Here is a 13,767-nt window from a genome sequence, read left to right on the forward strand (position 1 = left end):
CAAAAGAAATAGAAACTGAAAATGAGTGTAGTAATGATAATGTCATAATTACTAGAGAAGAAAGTAAAACAGATGAAAAGAAACTAGACAGAAAGGTGGTAATGAGTAAGGCTGTACTGCCAAAGAACATCACTGCTAAGTTAATTAACAGTACACTAGATATTATCTCAGATGAACTAGCCCAGCGTCTCCTAGCTGAAGTTGTAAAAGCTAGAGCCCAAGCAGAAAATCTACAAAGAATGGTAGAAGAGTTTAATGGCAAATCAGCATTGAACAATGGATAGGTCTAGACAGGATGTGGGTACAGGTATTAAGATATTATGTTGGAACATTAATGGAATATATCAGCGGTTTGTAGATCTTCAGTATTCTGCATTGTCTCATGATGTTGATATAATATGTCTTCAGGAAACTAGAGTAAATGAATCTTTTTGTCCTAGGCTCGGAGATTATATTCCACACGTTCACAGTTGCACTGAAAATTCTGCTAGAGGATTAGTTACATATGTTAAAAAGTCTATTCCTGTGGAAAGATTTCATTGTTCTTTTGGTCTAAACACTGAAAATATTTCTCTAAAAATACATCTAGACAATTACATAATTAATATAGTAAATTTGTACGTTCCAAGTAATAGCTTGGACCCACATGACTTTCCTGATTTCCTGTATGAGGAGAAGACTCTTATGATGGGTGACTTAAACGCCAATCATGAGGCCTTGTCCTCACCTAACAGCCATAATCTCACTAATACCAATGGACGTCGATGGTATAACTATGTAAATTCTTGTAATGAATTAAGATTAATAGGTCAGCCTGAACCAACACATATTCTAGGAGGTAGACTAGATTATGTTTGTTTGTACAATGAACCTTATCGAACCTGTTCTGTGCAACAAATCAATCTTTTTCTGATCACTCAGCATTGTTAACAACACTTGATGTTAAGAAAAGACAGGTTACTGGCAGGAGGAAGAGGTTACAACTACCTATAAAAGATAAAGGGAAATTTATAGAGAATATGAATAATTGGTTTAAAGCTTACCCAAAAATTACACCATTAACTCTCTTCTAAATGATCTAACTAAACTTACTGAACAACTTCTGTTACAGCAAGACAGAACCAAAACAAAGAATAAACACAAAACTAAAAATAGAAGTATTGGTAATAGTAATAAGAACTTCTGGAAGAAATGGTATAAAGATGACAAAGAGGTTCAAATTACAGAAAATTTCCTCAATGTAGCAAAACAGTACTGGAGAGGATGATAGGTCAGACATTAATCTAAATATGTTAAAGACCTGTGCTGAAAGAGCAAGACAGGCGAAAATTAGAGCTAGAGAAAAATACTGGGTATAATTTCTGAACAATTTTGACAAAGACACATCATTAGCTATCATTTGGAAAAAAAAAATAACATAGCCAGAGGTGTTAAAAACCAAACCTCAGCTCATCCTAATCCACAAGAGTATGCCCAAACCCTCATGAATGAATGGGCCTCAGCTTCCAAGTTCACCAATCTCCCTCTCAGGATACAAAATAAACTAACACCTAAGCTACACTTCTTTCGCCAACAACTTGAACAAGCAATAGCACTGCAGGATGACACTTGTAAAGAAATAACTTCATTTGAACTTAAAAAAGCCTTGAAAAATAATAAATTTAGTGCCCCAGGTGAAGATGGCATAACCTATCCCATTCTTAGTGCCATGGCTGAAGTAGAGGGCAACCCACTGCTCAGTATCTTTAATCTTAGCTACCAAACTGGTAAAATTCCCACTGAATGGAAAAGAGCTGTTATAGTTCCTGTCCCTAAGACAAGTTCTGTGACAGCCATGAGACCTATTTCCTTATTGTCTTGCTTCTGTAAAACACTTGAAAGAATAATTCTAAACAGGTTGTTGTATAAAGTTAGGCATTTATTAAGCCCAAATCTTAATGGTTACATTTCAGGCAGACATACAACATCATGTATTATATCATATCTTGCAAATTCCAATGGTAAATTTTCACTATTTCTAGACTTAAAGGGTGCCTTTGATGTGGCTAATCATGATATAATACTTAATGAGTTGGTGAATTTCGGTGTGAAAGGCAAACTACTTGGCTGGATTAAAGACTATCTTTGCCACAGAACTGCTTATGTTGTTTTTCAAGGAAAGAAATCTAACACATTTGAGCTTGAACTTGGTACCCCACAGGAGGGGTACTAAGTCCTACACTATTCAATATTTTGATGAATAAAATAGTAAGTTTAAAATTCCCAAATGGTGTGAGTTGCATCAGTTATGCAGATGATATTTTAATTCAGGCCAACAATCATCGTGATATGCAAAAATCACTAGATTTATTGGGAGAGATGTGTGATGAGCTAGGCTTAATTATATCAACCGAAAAGACTAAATTCATAACAAAAGGATCCAACTATGTAAATACGTTTTACTTGCAAGGGAGTCCACTGAAAAGAGTTGACTTTGTTAAATATTTAGGGGTATATCTTGGGAATATTAGGGGAAAGAATGCTGAATTTGATTTGGTCATGACAACATGTATGAAAAGACTTAGGCCTCTTAGAGTGATGTCTTGGAAGGGTCTGGGGGCCTCTATTCCAGTTTTAAAAATGATGTATATTGCATATATAAGATCAGTCATTGATTATCACGCTCCAGTTCTTTCTTGTCTGCCTGCTGATAAACTTAACAAGCTTGACACAATACAGAATGAAGCAATGAGACTAATACTAGCATGCCCAAAGAATGTTAAAGTATCTAATCTTAGACTAGAATTAGGGTTATCTTCTATCCCAGATCGGATTAAGGAGATAAATACACTAATAGGAGTCAGAGCACTGAGAGACAAAGAGAGACACACTACCTAAATCAGAGCTCATAAATTTATTAAGGCTAGAAGATTTGACTGGCAGGGACTGGACTCATATAACTGCAGCAAACCTTGTCAACTACCAAATGACTGATCATCATTTAGGAGACTGGGACTGGAGTGAACCTCTGCCGCCCTGGAAGGAGAGACCACTAGACATCGCCTTCACTACATTAGACACAAAAAGGCCGACCTCCTACCGTATGAACTCAAAGTTGACTTTATGACACTTATATCAAGTCTGGCAGGGGAAGACAAAGACCAAGTGTACTGTGACGGTTCTCTTCACACACAGACTGGACGTGCTGGGGCTGCTGTTACCATTGTAAGTGGGGGTAGCTTTGTTCGTGGGGCTGAGACACTCAGCAGGCTACATGACTGGGCTTCATCCACCCAGTGTGAACTTGTAGCACTTGTGAATGGGCTGGAACAAGTTTGTCTAAGGAAACAAAATGCCATCATCTTAACAGACAGCATGTCTGCTCTGCAATCTCTCTCTGACCCTCACCCCACATACCCTGACCTTGTTCACAGGATCAGGCGGATTGTTGCAGTGCTTAGGGAGATCGATGTTCAGGTCAAATTTGTTTGGATCCCCTCACATGTTGGAATCCCGGGTAATGAAAGAGCTGACTTTTTAGCCAAGGAGGCTTCTAACAAGGACACTTGTGACTATGACCTGGGACTTTCACTTAGACAACTTAAAAAAGAAAGATCATGACCATACAAAAAGAAGGGTGACTGACCTTAGACTCAGAGAACACAACACCAGCACTTCCATACACTACTACAACACAGTTGCACTGATGACAAGTTACGTATATGGCAGACATACGACAAGTAGGTGGGTTGACTCTGTACATGCAAGAATAAGGCTTGGCTACTGTTACCCTTGGGAACTGGGTTGGCAGGTTGATGAGGAGAAGAGGAAGTGCAAAGTATGTGAACAACCCAACAAACACACTTTGAAGCATTATCTATTGGAATGTCCACTCATACGTGAATACAGGAATACTCAGTTTATGACAATAGAGAGTCAGGCAAAATTTATGTTAGAAAATGATATTGTCAGAAAAATACTGAGGAAGTATAAATTATTTGCTTCTCCTCAGTAACACAACAATTGCCCCCAAATACACTTAGCCTAATATAACTGTTATAAAATTTTTCAACATAAGAACTTATGTCATACATGTGTGATCAGTTCGTCCAACTCTCTCACCCTATGCATACTGATAATATAAAATGAGTTATATTTATGTTGATATACTGTTGTAAGACTTTTGTAATGCAGATAGGGATGCATCTCGCTGAGATACTGCCTTCCTTTTGGATACCCCTTTTAAATTCTTTGTATGATGCTGTATCTATGTATTTTTTTGACGCTGCCCCTTCATAGGATGAAGTGTGGGGTGTCCAATAAACTAGCCCCATTGGGGTCAAATCAAATCAATCTCTCTCTCTCTCTCTCTCTCTCTCTCTCTCTCTCTCTCTCTCTCTCTCTCTCTCTCTCTCTCTCTCATACGTAAATATACACAGAAATAAATAAAAATCGACCTTAACCCGAAGTGCATGTCCGCCCTTCAGGAAATTTACATCGACACAAACGTCCATAAATTGCCGTGGACACACACACACACACACACACACACAGAATGATGATATTGAAAAGTGGGAGAAGAAATTGTAGCGACTGTAGGAGAGAGAGAGAGAGAGAGAGACATGCGTGTGGAAGGTCGAGCAAGAAATAAATCAATCAACCCGGTAAAATAAACACTACCACAGCGAGCGTTCATGTATATTTCAGAATTACTACTACGCGCTTCGCCACGGGAAATGCTTTGTCGACTTCAAAATACCGCCACATTTTAAAAGACTCAAATAATTACTTGCCAAGGCTTGTGCTACGGTGTGTGTGTGTGTGTGTGTGTGTGTGTGTGTGTGTGTGTGTGTGTGTGTGTGTGTAGTGATACAGGTACAGCAAAGTAACAGCAGACAAACAGGCAGAAGATAGCAGAAGAGAGGAAGGAACAGTCAAGCAACAGGAGACAGGAGGTGTTAGGCAGGGAGACAAGCAGTAGCAACTCCTCACAGTACCCAGCTGGCAAACAGAGAGAACCATAGCGTAGTACGAACAAGAACAAGCAGAGGGCAGGAAAAAAATAAACAACAGGAGGAAACATTAAGAGGGAAGAAGAGCGAGGAATGAGCAGTACCACAGCAGGGGATACATAGGAGACAGGAGCAGAAGGCAGAAGCAGTGAAGCAGGACTGATGAAGTAGCAGGAGGCTGGCAGGCAATAAGAAGTGGGAAGAGAGAGGCAGAGAGAGGAACTGGGACAGACTGACAGAGTGCATGTGCAGGTGTAGTATTAGTTGTAACCTCAGGCTCATATGAACGTAAACCCGATAGACTGCAGGCTAAAGTTGCCCACCCCTGCAGTCCACCAACCTCTTTGTGGAGGATTGAGAGGACACTGAGGGATTTTTGTCTAACTGGGCCGTTTCACCACCAATCTGTATCGGTGCCACCACTTGAAGGCGTCCCACTCCAGCAACAGAGGGCATGAGTAGAAGGCAGAATCAGTAGAGCATGAACAGTAAAACAATACAGGCAGCAAGAGGCGAGAAAAACCAGGTATACAGACAAAGGACAAAAGCAACAGGACAAGAACTGTAGAGCTGGCAGTACGAGTGGACCAGGATGAAGGTGACGCAAAGCATGAAGTAGGAACAATAATGGAGCAGGAGGCAGAAAAGGAGAGGCAGGAGTGAGGCAGGTTAAGTGAGGCAGAAGTGAGGCAAGAGTGAGACAGGAGACAGGCAGGAATACGGAAGGAATAAAGCAGGCAAAAGATAGGTGTTAGACAGGTGTGAAACAGGGACAAGGCACGTAATAGGTAGGAATAAGGCACGAAAGAGGCAGGAATAAGGCACGAAAGGGGAAGGAATAAGGCACGAAAGAGGAAGGAATAAGGCACAAAAGAGGATGTATCAAGCACGAAAGAGGAACAAGGCAGAAGCAAAGCCGGAACAGTACAGGAGTAAAGCTGAAGTGAGGCAGACGGTAAGCAGGAGTGAGGCAAGAGGTAGGCAAGAGTAAGGGTGGAGTGGAGCAAGAGCAAAACATGGGTAGGGTAGGAGTGAGGCACAAGCAAGAGAGGAGTGAAGTAGAAGCAAGACAGGAGTGAGGCAGAGTAAGGGAGGAGTGAAGTAAGAGCAGGACAGGAGTGAGGCAAGAGTAAGGGAGGAGTGAAGTAAGAGCAGGACAGGAGTGAGGCAAGAGTAAGGGAGGAGTGAAGTAAGAGCAGGACAGGAGTGAGGCAGAGTAAGGGAGGAGTGAAGTAAGAGCAGGACAGGAGTGAGGCAGAGTAAGGGAGGAGTGAAGTAGAAGGAAGACAGGAGTGAGGCAGAGTAAGGGAGGAGTGAAGTAAGAGGAGGACAGGAGTGAGGCAGGCGCGGCCCCTCAGCGTACCCAGCCTGCAGCCACAAAGAACCATAAAGCATGAGGTCACAGCCGAGGCGCACACACCGAGCTACTCCGCCGGCGGTTTTATAGTCGAGGAAAAAGCCATAATAAAAAATAATTGCCATTATAAACCTCGCCGTAACAGCAGAAACTGCATAAGAAGTACATTTTCTTCCGAGTCCAGACTATAATCTCGGGAGAAGTATGTTATTGCTCGCCGCGCCGCTAAACACAGCCCGGGGCCACACACTCTCCTCACCACCCCACCTACTCACCAACCCGACTACCGCTAGGGGGCTCTCCTCTCCTGCACTACGGACACCTGCGCCATTTTGGTTTCATGGCCATTTCTATACTAATTTTACTCTACATTGGCCTAAAACTGACATCTCTACATCATGAATGCTGAGTTGTAGAAAGGGATTAACACTAGACGATGCTAGACATGAAGAAGACCCACTGTTTTTCTGCCACTGAGCCACAAGAAGGAAGCTGCAAAAGAAAGAAAATCTGGGCCAAGTTAAGGTAAAATGAGTATAAAACCATTGCAAAAGGTCTACCCTAAAAGGAATTCAATAGTCTGGCTGTAACAAATAATTAAAAAAACAGACGTCACCTCAGAAACTAATGAGGTGTTTCCTGTCGTTCTCCTGCACTATGATTACCTTCGCCATTTTCGGTTTCACAGCGATAGGTAACTCCTTCATGATGACAGTCTTCACTAAGGTGTACAAAAGCATATGGAGGCTGCAAGGTATATACAGTGAACATCATCGTACTGGATATGCTGTACTGTATCGCTTCTGCACTTGCCGCCCTTTTTCTTATTCTATTCCTCTTTCTTGCATTTCCAGGTTCCACTTCTTTATAATCCCCTTTGTATTTCTTGTTTTTCTCTAGCTCCACACCTAATTCCTTCTCTTTTATCTTCCTGTCATTTCTTATCCCAGATCCTTAACATTTCCCCTTTCTCTTCCTTGCCTTATCAAAGCCTGTTTCCTCTCACACTCCCTTCCCCTCTCCTCTCACAATTCCTTTTCCCCACTCTCATTCCTCCTTCGTTCTTTCCCTCCGTTCTGCACCAATTCTTTAACACCTCAAGCTCACTGACATTCACGGCAGCTTGATTACACTCCCAAATAACACATTACTTAGAGGTTCGTATTCTCGGTGGTTAAGGACGCTCCCTAACACCTCTTCCTTACCAATTTATTTTCGGATACTACTAGGTAATATCCCTCTGAGTATCAAGCCTCATCTGACAATACCCTCTGATAAAGACATACTTGTAGAAGCCAGGGTATATTCAGTTTAAGATCTAAACACACACACACACACACACACACACACACACACACACACACACACACACACACACATACAAACATGAGAGAGAGAGAGAGAGAGAGAGAGAGAGAGAATCATGCAAACTTCAAAGGAAATCTATGAACACACACCGAACATACATGAAACATAAAGATATTGATATACTGCACATACCACGAACCCCAGTTAAAAGCAGAACCAGACATGACATTCACACACACACACACACACACACACACACATACACACACACAGACGAAAACAGCAAACTAGGAAACCCTGCAAACTCTAAATTCTTTACATGCCGTATGACTTTTACATACATAGCTATACACACACACACACACACACACACACACACGAAAACAATAAACAAGAATACACTGCAAGCTCTAAATTATTTACATACCGTATGACTTCTACACACATAGCTATACACACACACACACACACACACACACACACACACACACACACACTATAACACAACCCGTAATGGCTCTGGCAACTCACGCTACACACATTATTTCCACCTCGTATACCAGCACTGTCTCTCTTATTAGTCACCGCGTGTCGTAGATCCAAACACCGCCCCCCTCCCCCCTTCCTTTACACACCACGACCCCCCCCCTCTCCCTAGATCCGACCTCCCCCCCTTTTCCCTACGCCCTATGACCCCCCGTACGACTCCCCTGCTTCATACTACGACCACCCTGTTGCAGCTCTTCTTTCACCTGATGGAACTGGACCACACCCACAACTCAGATACAAAGTTGTGGTTGTGTGAAACTTGATGAGCCTTAATTATGAGTCTCCTTGGTTACTAGTCAAATACTCTTTCCTTCACAATTCAACCACACGACTATTACCTTCATACTACGATCACAAGACTCATTCTTCTCTCTCCATCCCACATCCACCCGACTAACACTTCTAATACTTCTAGCACTTCACTCTTCTCTTCCAAACTTCTGGCTCGAAAAATTCCATGCCCATGACCACCAACTCTCCAAACTACGACCACCATCCATTCTCGACATTACGACCCCACAGCTACGACCACTAGCATGAAAATCTCTACGACCCACAGGCTAACAAAATCCCAGAATCCCACACGACCCATACACTCGAAACTAAACAACTCTACTCCATTCAACGACCCTACTACTACCCATTTTTAACACTACCACACTACAGTTACGACCTGTGACTCTTCCATCCCCCAACCTCCCACAGGCTCGTAAAATCACACACGACCACACACTCTCTAAACGACGACCTCTCTTTTTCTCCATAGCACCCTACAACGACCCACTCTCTATTCTACGACCCTACAGCTACGACCACTAAACCCCGCCACAATCCCCCATCCCCCAACAAACTCGTAAAATCCCGCACGACGCCCGGTAATGCATCATCCCCCTCAGCTTATAAGTCCAATATTTACGGCGTCGTAATTTGTGAACGGATTTTTCATGGTTCGTATTAAATTTCAGGAGGCCGCGGCGCCCGTGCATCACCCACAGACTATTAATTACCACAGGGAACGCAGAGCAAATTTACGACGCTTCAGAGAGCCTTAAATTCACCCCCCACATATACCCCCCTTACACTGACCCCCTCCCCCGTGAACTTGCCTCCCCAACATCTTGAGTCTTGTCCCTTACCCTCTCAAAAGCAGCGCCATTAATAGGTCTCAATTAATGGCGGGGAACCATGGTGGAGCCAAGCCCAAATACTGTATGGAGAAGTACAATGCTACAACTTGTTCGCACTTTAAATAACCTGAAATTTCAAATATTGCAATTAATGGAGTCAGTGGGAGGCCAAGGGTCTAACGGGGGAGGGGGGGGCGAGCCCCCCAGGCCCCCCCAAATCACACGACTGGGTACGAAGGGGCACGGCTTCCTCTCACTGTTTACTGCATACCTCCACTATGTTAATAGAGGAAAAAATATTTTACCACATTTAATAATGGAACACAAATATTTTGTGATATTACTCTATGATGTCAGACACATCCTACTTGATCTCTACCCATGGGAGTGGCCTAAAAACCCTCCTCCTCTCTCCCTGTATTTCCTCTTATCCACTCACAGCCAACATCCTAATCCTCTCATTTTCCCCTTCTAACCTTAACTCCAGTCCCCTTGTCTTCACCTCCCTCCCAATTTCCCAATTTCCCCATTCCCCTCCGATGTCCATCACCCCACCCCCTTCTCATCACCTTCCCTTTCCGAAAATAGGGACTTAACTTGTAATGCCCTAACTTGATAAATGAACGAGGAATACAGGGACGAGGAAGAATGAAGGAGAAGCTGGAGGAAGGGAGAGGAAAAAAATAGATGAAGAAAAAAATAAAAGGACTAAGACAAATGAACGAAAAAGGACCCTAACAAGACGAAAAAAAAAAGGAGAGAGAGAGAGAGAGAGAGACAGAGACAGACAGACAGACAGACAGACAGACAGACAGACAGACAGACAGACAGACAGAGACAGAGACAGAGACAGAGAGACAGACAGACAGGAGAAACAGGTGAAGATGAAAGATAAAAAGTATTTAAAAAGGAGAACAACGAAGAAAATGGAAGAAAAGGATAAGGATGCAAAGAAGAAGAGGAAGAAAAAGAGGAAGGGGGCACTAAAAAAAAACAATAAGAACACCGCAGTATATGGAAAAAAGGATATGGATGCAAGAAAAAGAATAAAAGAGATGAGAGAGAGGGGGGACTTTAGACAATTAATGAAGAACAACGAAGAAAATATAAAAGATAAGGATGCGAGAAGTAAAAGAGAAGAGAGGCGAAGGGGGGGACGCAAGAAAATTTATGATCTCGCATAAAAGGTTGTAAAAACAGGCATGAGGTAAATTTTTGCTTTCCTACGGAGGCTTGGAGGAAGGAGGAGACGCCCAAAGCCTGTAAATCACGACAGCCGGGTGTAAATTATGCCGGGCGGCTGTAAATTGGCCGGGAGTGGTTGTAAATCATGCAGACTGGGTGTAAAAAAGCCTGTCTCCTGCCTCCCACCTGCTTGAAAAAACGAGAGAGAGAGAGAGAGGGGGGGAAAAAGAGAAGTTTGTGTTGTGTCTCCCGCCTGTCTTTATTTTTCTTCCATCGTCACACATTTGCATTTCTTTTTCAGTCCCCAACCTCTTCTGCTTCCAATTTTCTCTCTTGTTTGCCCTGTTCTTATTTTCCATCATTTTTTTTTTTCTGTTTTGATTTCCTTTTCCTTTATCGTTGTTATTTTTGTATCCTTTTGCCTCAACTCTCTCTCTCTCTCTCTCTCTCTCTCTCTCTCTCTCTCTCTCTCTCTCTCTCACTTCCAGCCCATTTCCTTCCTTCACATCCTCTTCCTTCCTGTCTCCTTTCTAACCCTCCTCAGCTCTCCTTCCTCTCCCTTTTCCAACTCTCCTTTTTTTTAGTTTCATTTTCCACACTTTACCCTCTCCATCACTCTCCTAATGTCCTATTCCTTCACTAACAGAACAGATACCACAGTCATGGCCACGAAAATAGCCGAAGTACTGTCACTGATTGTTTCTTTGTCTTTATAGTGCTTGCCTCACTTTCACTGTCAGTATCTTCCCTTCTCTCACTCCCTTCCTCTTCCTTCTCCTCTCGCTCGTCCTCTTCGCTCTCCTCCTCATCTCTAGTGCCTACCCCACTCGTATTCTCTCTTCTCTCTATCTTACCTCCTCCCCTCTCCATCTCCTCCCCATTTCCCCAACGCCCACCTCCGTTGTTCCTCTCCCCAAGTGATATTCCTACTACTACTCCTCTTCTCTTCTCTTCCCTCTTCCTCAACCCCATTTCATCTCCTCTCTCTTTCCTCCACCTCTCCTTCTCGAATTCCTCTCCCTCTCCTCCATCCCCTTTTCTCCCTCTCCTAATCCAATTCCTCTCCCTCTCCTCCATCCCCTTTTCTCCCTCTCCCACTCCAGTTCCTCTCCCTCCCCTACTCCAAAACCTCTCCCTCTCCTCCATCCTCTTTTCTCCCTCTCCTACTCCAATTCCTCTCCCTCTCCTCCATCCCCTTTCCTCTCCTACTCCATTTCCTCTCCCTCTCCTCCATCCCTTTTTCTCCCTCTCCCACTCCAGTTCCTCTCTCTCTCTCCTCCATCCCCTTTCCTCTCCTACTCCATTTCCTCTCCCTCTCCTCCTTCCCCCTTCTCCCTCCTTCTCCCCTCCGTCTCTCCTCCCGGTGTGGCTGCCATCTCTATCATTCAGCGCGGCGTGATAAATAACATATTACCACCGAGCCCGCATAAATCACGCAACTTGGCCAAATACAGAGGGAGATGAATGCCTTACCTCCCAGCACCCGACCACCCCATCACTCTTCCTGCCTCTCTCCCTCCTTCTCTCCCTGCCTCCCTGTCTGTATACCTTCCTTCCCTCCCTGCCTATATCCCTTCCCCTCCCTACTCTCCTTCCACCCCTCTTCCCCTTCTTTTCCTTCGACCTCCCTCCCCATCCCCCTCATTCTTTCCCCTGACTGTTTCTTCACTCTTCCTCTTTCCTTTTCTCGTTTCTGTCTGCCTTGTTTCCTCCTCTCCCTCTCTCCTTTTCTTCTTCTCTCCATACATCCCACTCTCTCTCTCCCTGGCTGTCCGCCCTCTCTCCCCCTCCCCTATCCTCTTTCCCACCCTAACTCGTCGACTGTTTCCTTCTTTCCTTCCTTCCTTCCTTCCTCTATCCTTACTACTGCATTTTCGCCATCTTTCCCCTCCCTTCATGTTTCCTGGTATTTCTTTCTCAACGTTCATCCTTCTTTTCTTTCCACATTCTTCGTCTGTTTCCTCCTTCCTTCCAACAGTCTTTCCTCTAAATTCTTCCTTCTTTATTCCATGTCCCTTCGCATATTTTTACTTCTCTCTTTACTCTATGTTTTGTTTCCATTCTCATCGCTTGTTTCCTCTCTCCTTTTCTAAGACTTTTCACCAGCCTCTCCTTCCCTCCCTCTCCGACCATCACTCTTCCCCGCCTGCCTGCCTGCCTCCCGCCTCCTCCTCCTCCTCCCTCATCCCTTCTTCTCCTCCAATACCCCTCCACCTCCCACATCCCTTCTTCCCCTCCTATACCCCTCCTCCTTCCATCCCCTGTCTCATTGTTTCTTCTTCCCACCCACCCCCATACAATCCCTCTTTCTCTCTCTTATGCCTGATTCTCGTCACTCGTCTTCGCTTTATCTTCCTTTTGTTTTCCTAATGTTTCTACCTTCTTCCCCTATCAATCCCGTCCCTCCACAGCCTCCTCCCTTTCCTTCTACTTTTCCTTTTTCTTATTCTCCCTTTCCTCCTCCTCCTCCTCCTTTTTTCTAACCCTCGCCCTCTTTTTTACCTTGTCTTTCCTTCTCTTAGCTGATCTTTTCACACATATCTTGCGTCTCAGTATATTTCCTTTACTTCACCTGAATTCCCCCTCCCTTCCCTCTCCCTCTCATTCCTGTCCATGTCTCTCTCCATCTCCCTTCCCTCTCTCTTTCTCTCCTTTCCCTTCTCCTCCCTCTCTGTTTCTTTCCTTTCCCTTCCCCTTCTCCCCCCTCTCTCTTTCTCTCCTCTCTCTTCCCCTTCTCCCCCTCTCTCTTTCTCTCCTCTCCCTTCCCCTTCTCCCCCCTCTCTCTTTCTCTCCTTTCCCTTCCCCTTCTCCTCCCTCTCTCTTTCTCTCCTTTCCCCTCCCTTTCTCCCCCCTCTCTCGTCCTTCTCCTTCCCTCTCCATCTTGCTTCCCGTCTCCGCTCATTTGTCATCCATCTCCCCTATTTGTCTGCATATTTATCACGATCTTCATTTCATTTTTCTTGCTCTCTCCTTCCTCTCCTCGCTCATTCCTCTTCCACCCTTCATAATTTTTTCAGATTCTCTCTCTCTTGCCCTTCTTTCCTGTTTACGTCTTTTTCTTCCTCCTCTCTCTCTCTCTCTCTCTCTCTCTCTCTCTCTCTCTCATGAAGGATTACACAAGAATAAGAGAAAAAACACGGAAACAGTAGGGAAAGGAGGAAAAGAGAATATAAAGAAAAGGCTGGAGGGAAAGATGGATGATGGAAGTGACAGAAGTAAGAAATAAAGCGAGGGAAGGAACTGCAGGAAG

The sequence above is a fragment of the Coenobita brevimanus genome, chromosome 45, assembly GCF_032717465.1.
Source record: "Coenobita brevimanus isolate Jiangsu-jjx chromosome 45, ASM3271746v2, whole genome shotgun sequence".
Classification (NCBI taxonomy): domain Eukaryota; kingdom Metazoa; phylum Arthropoda; class Malacostraca; order Decapoda; family Coenobitidae; genus Coenobita; species Coenobita brevimanus.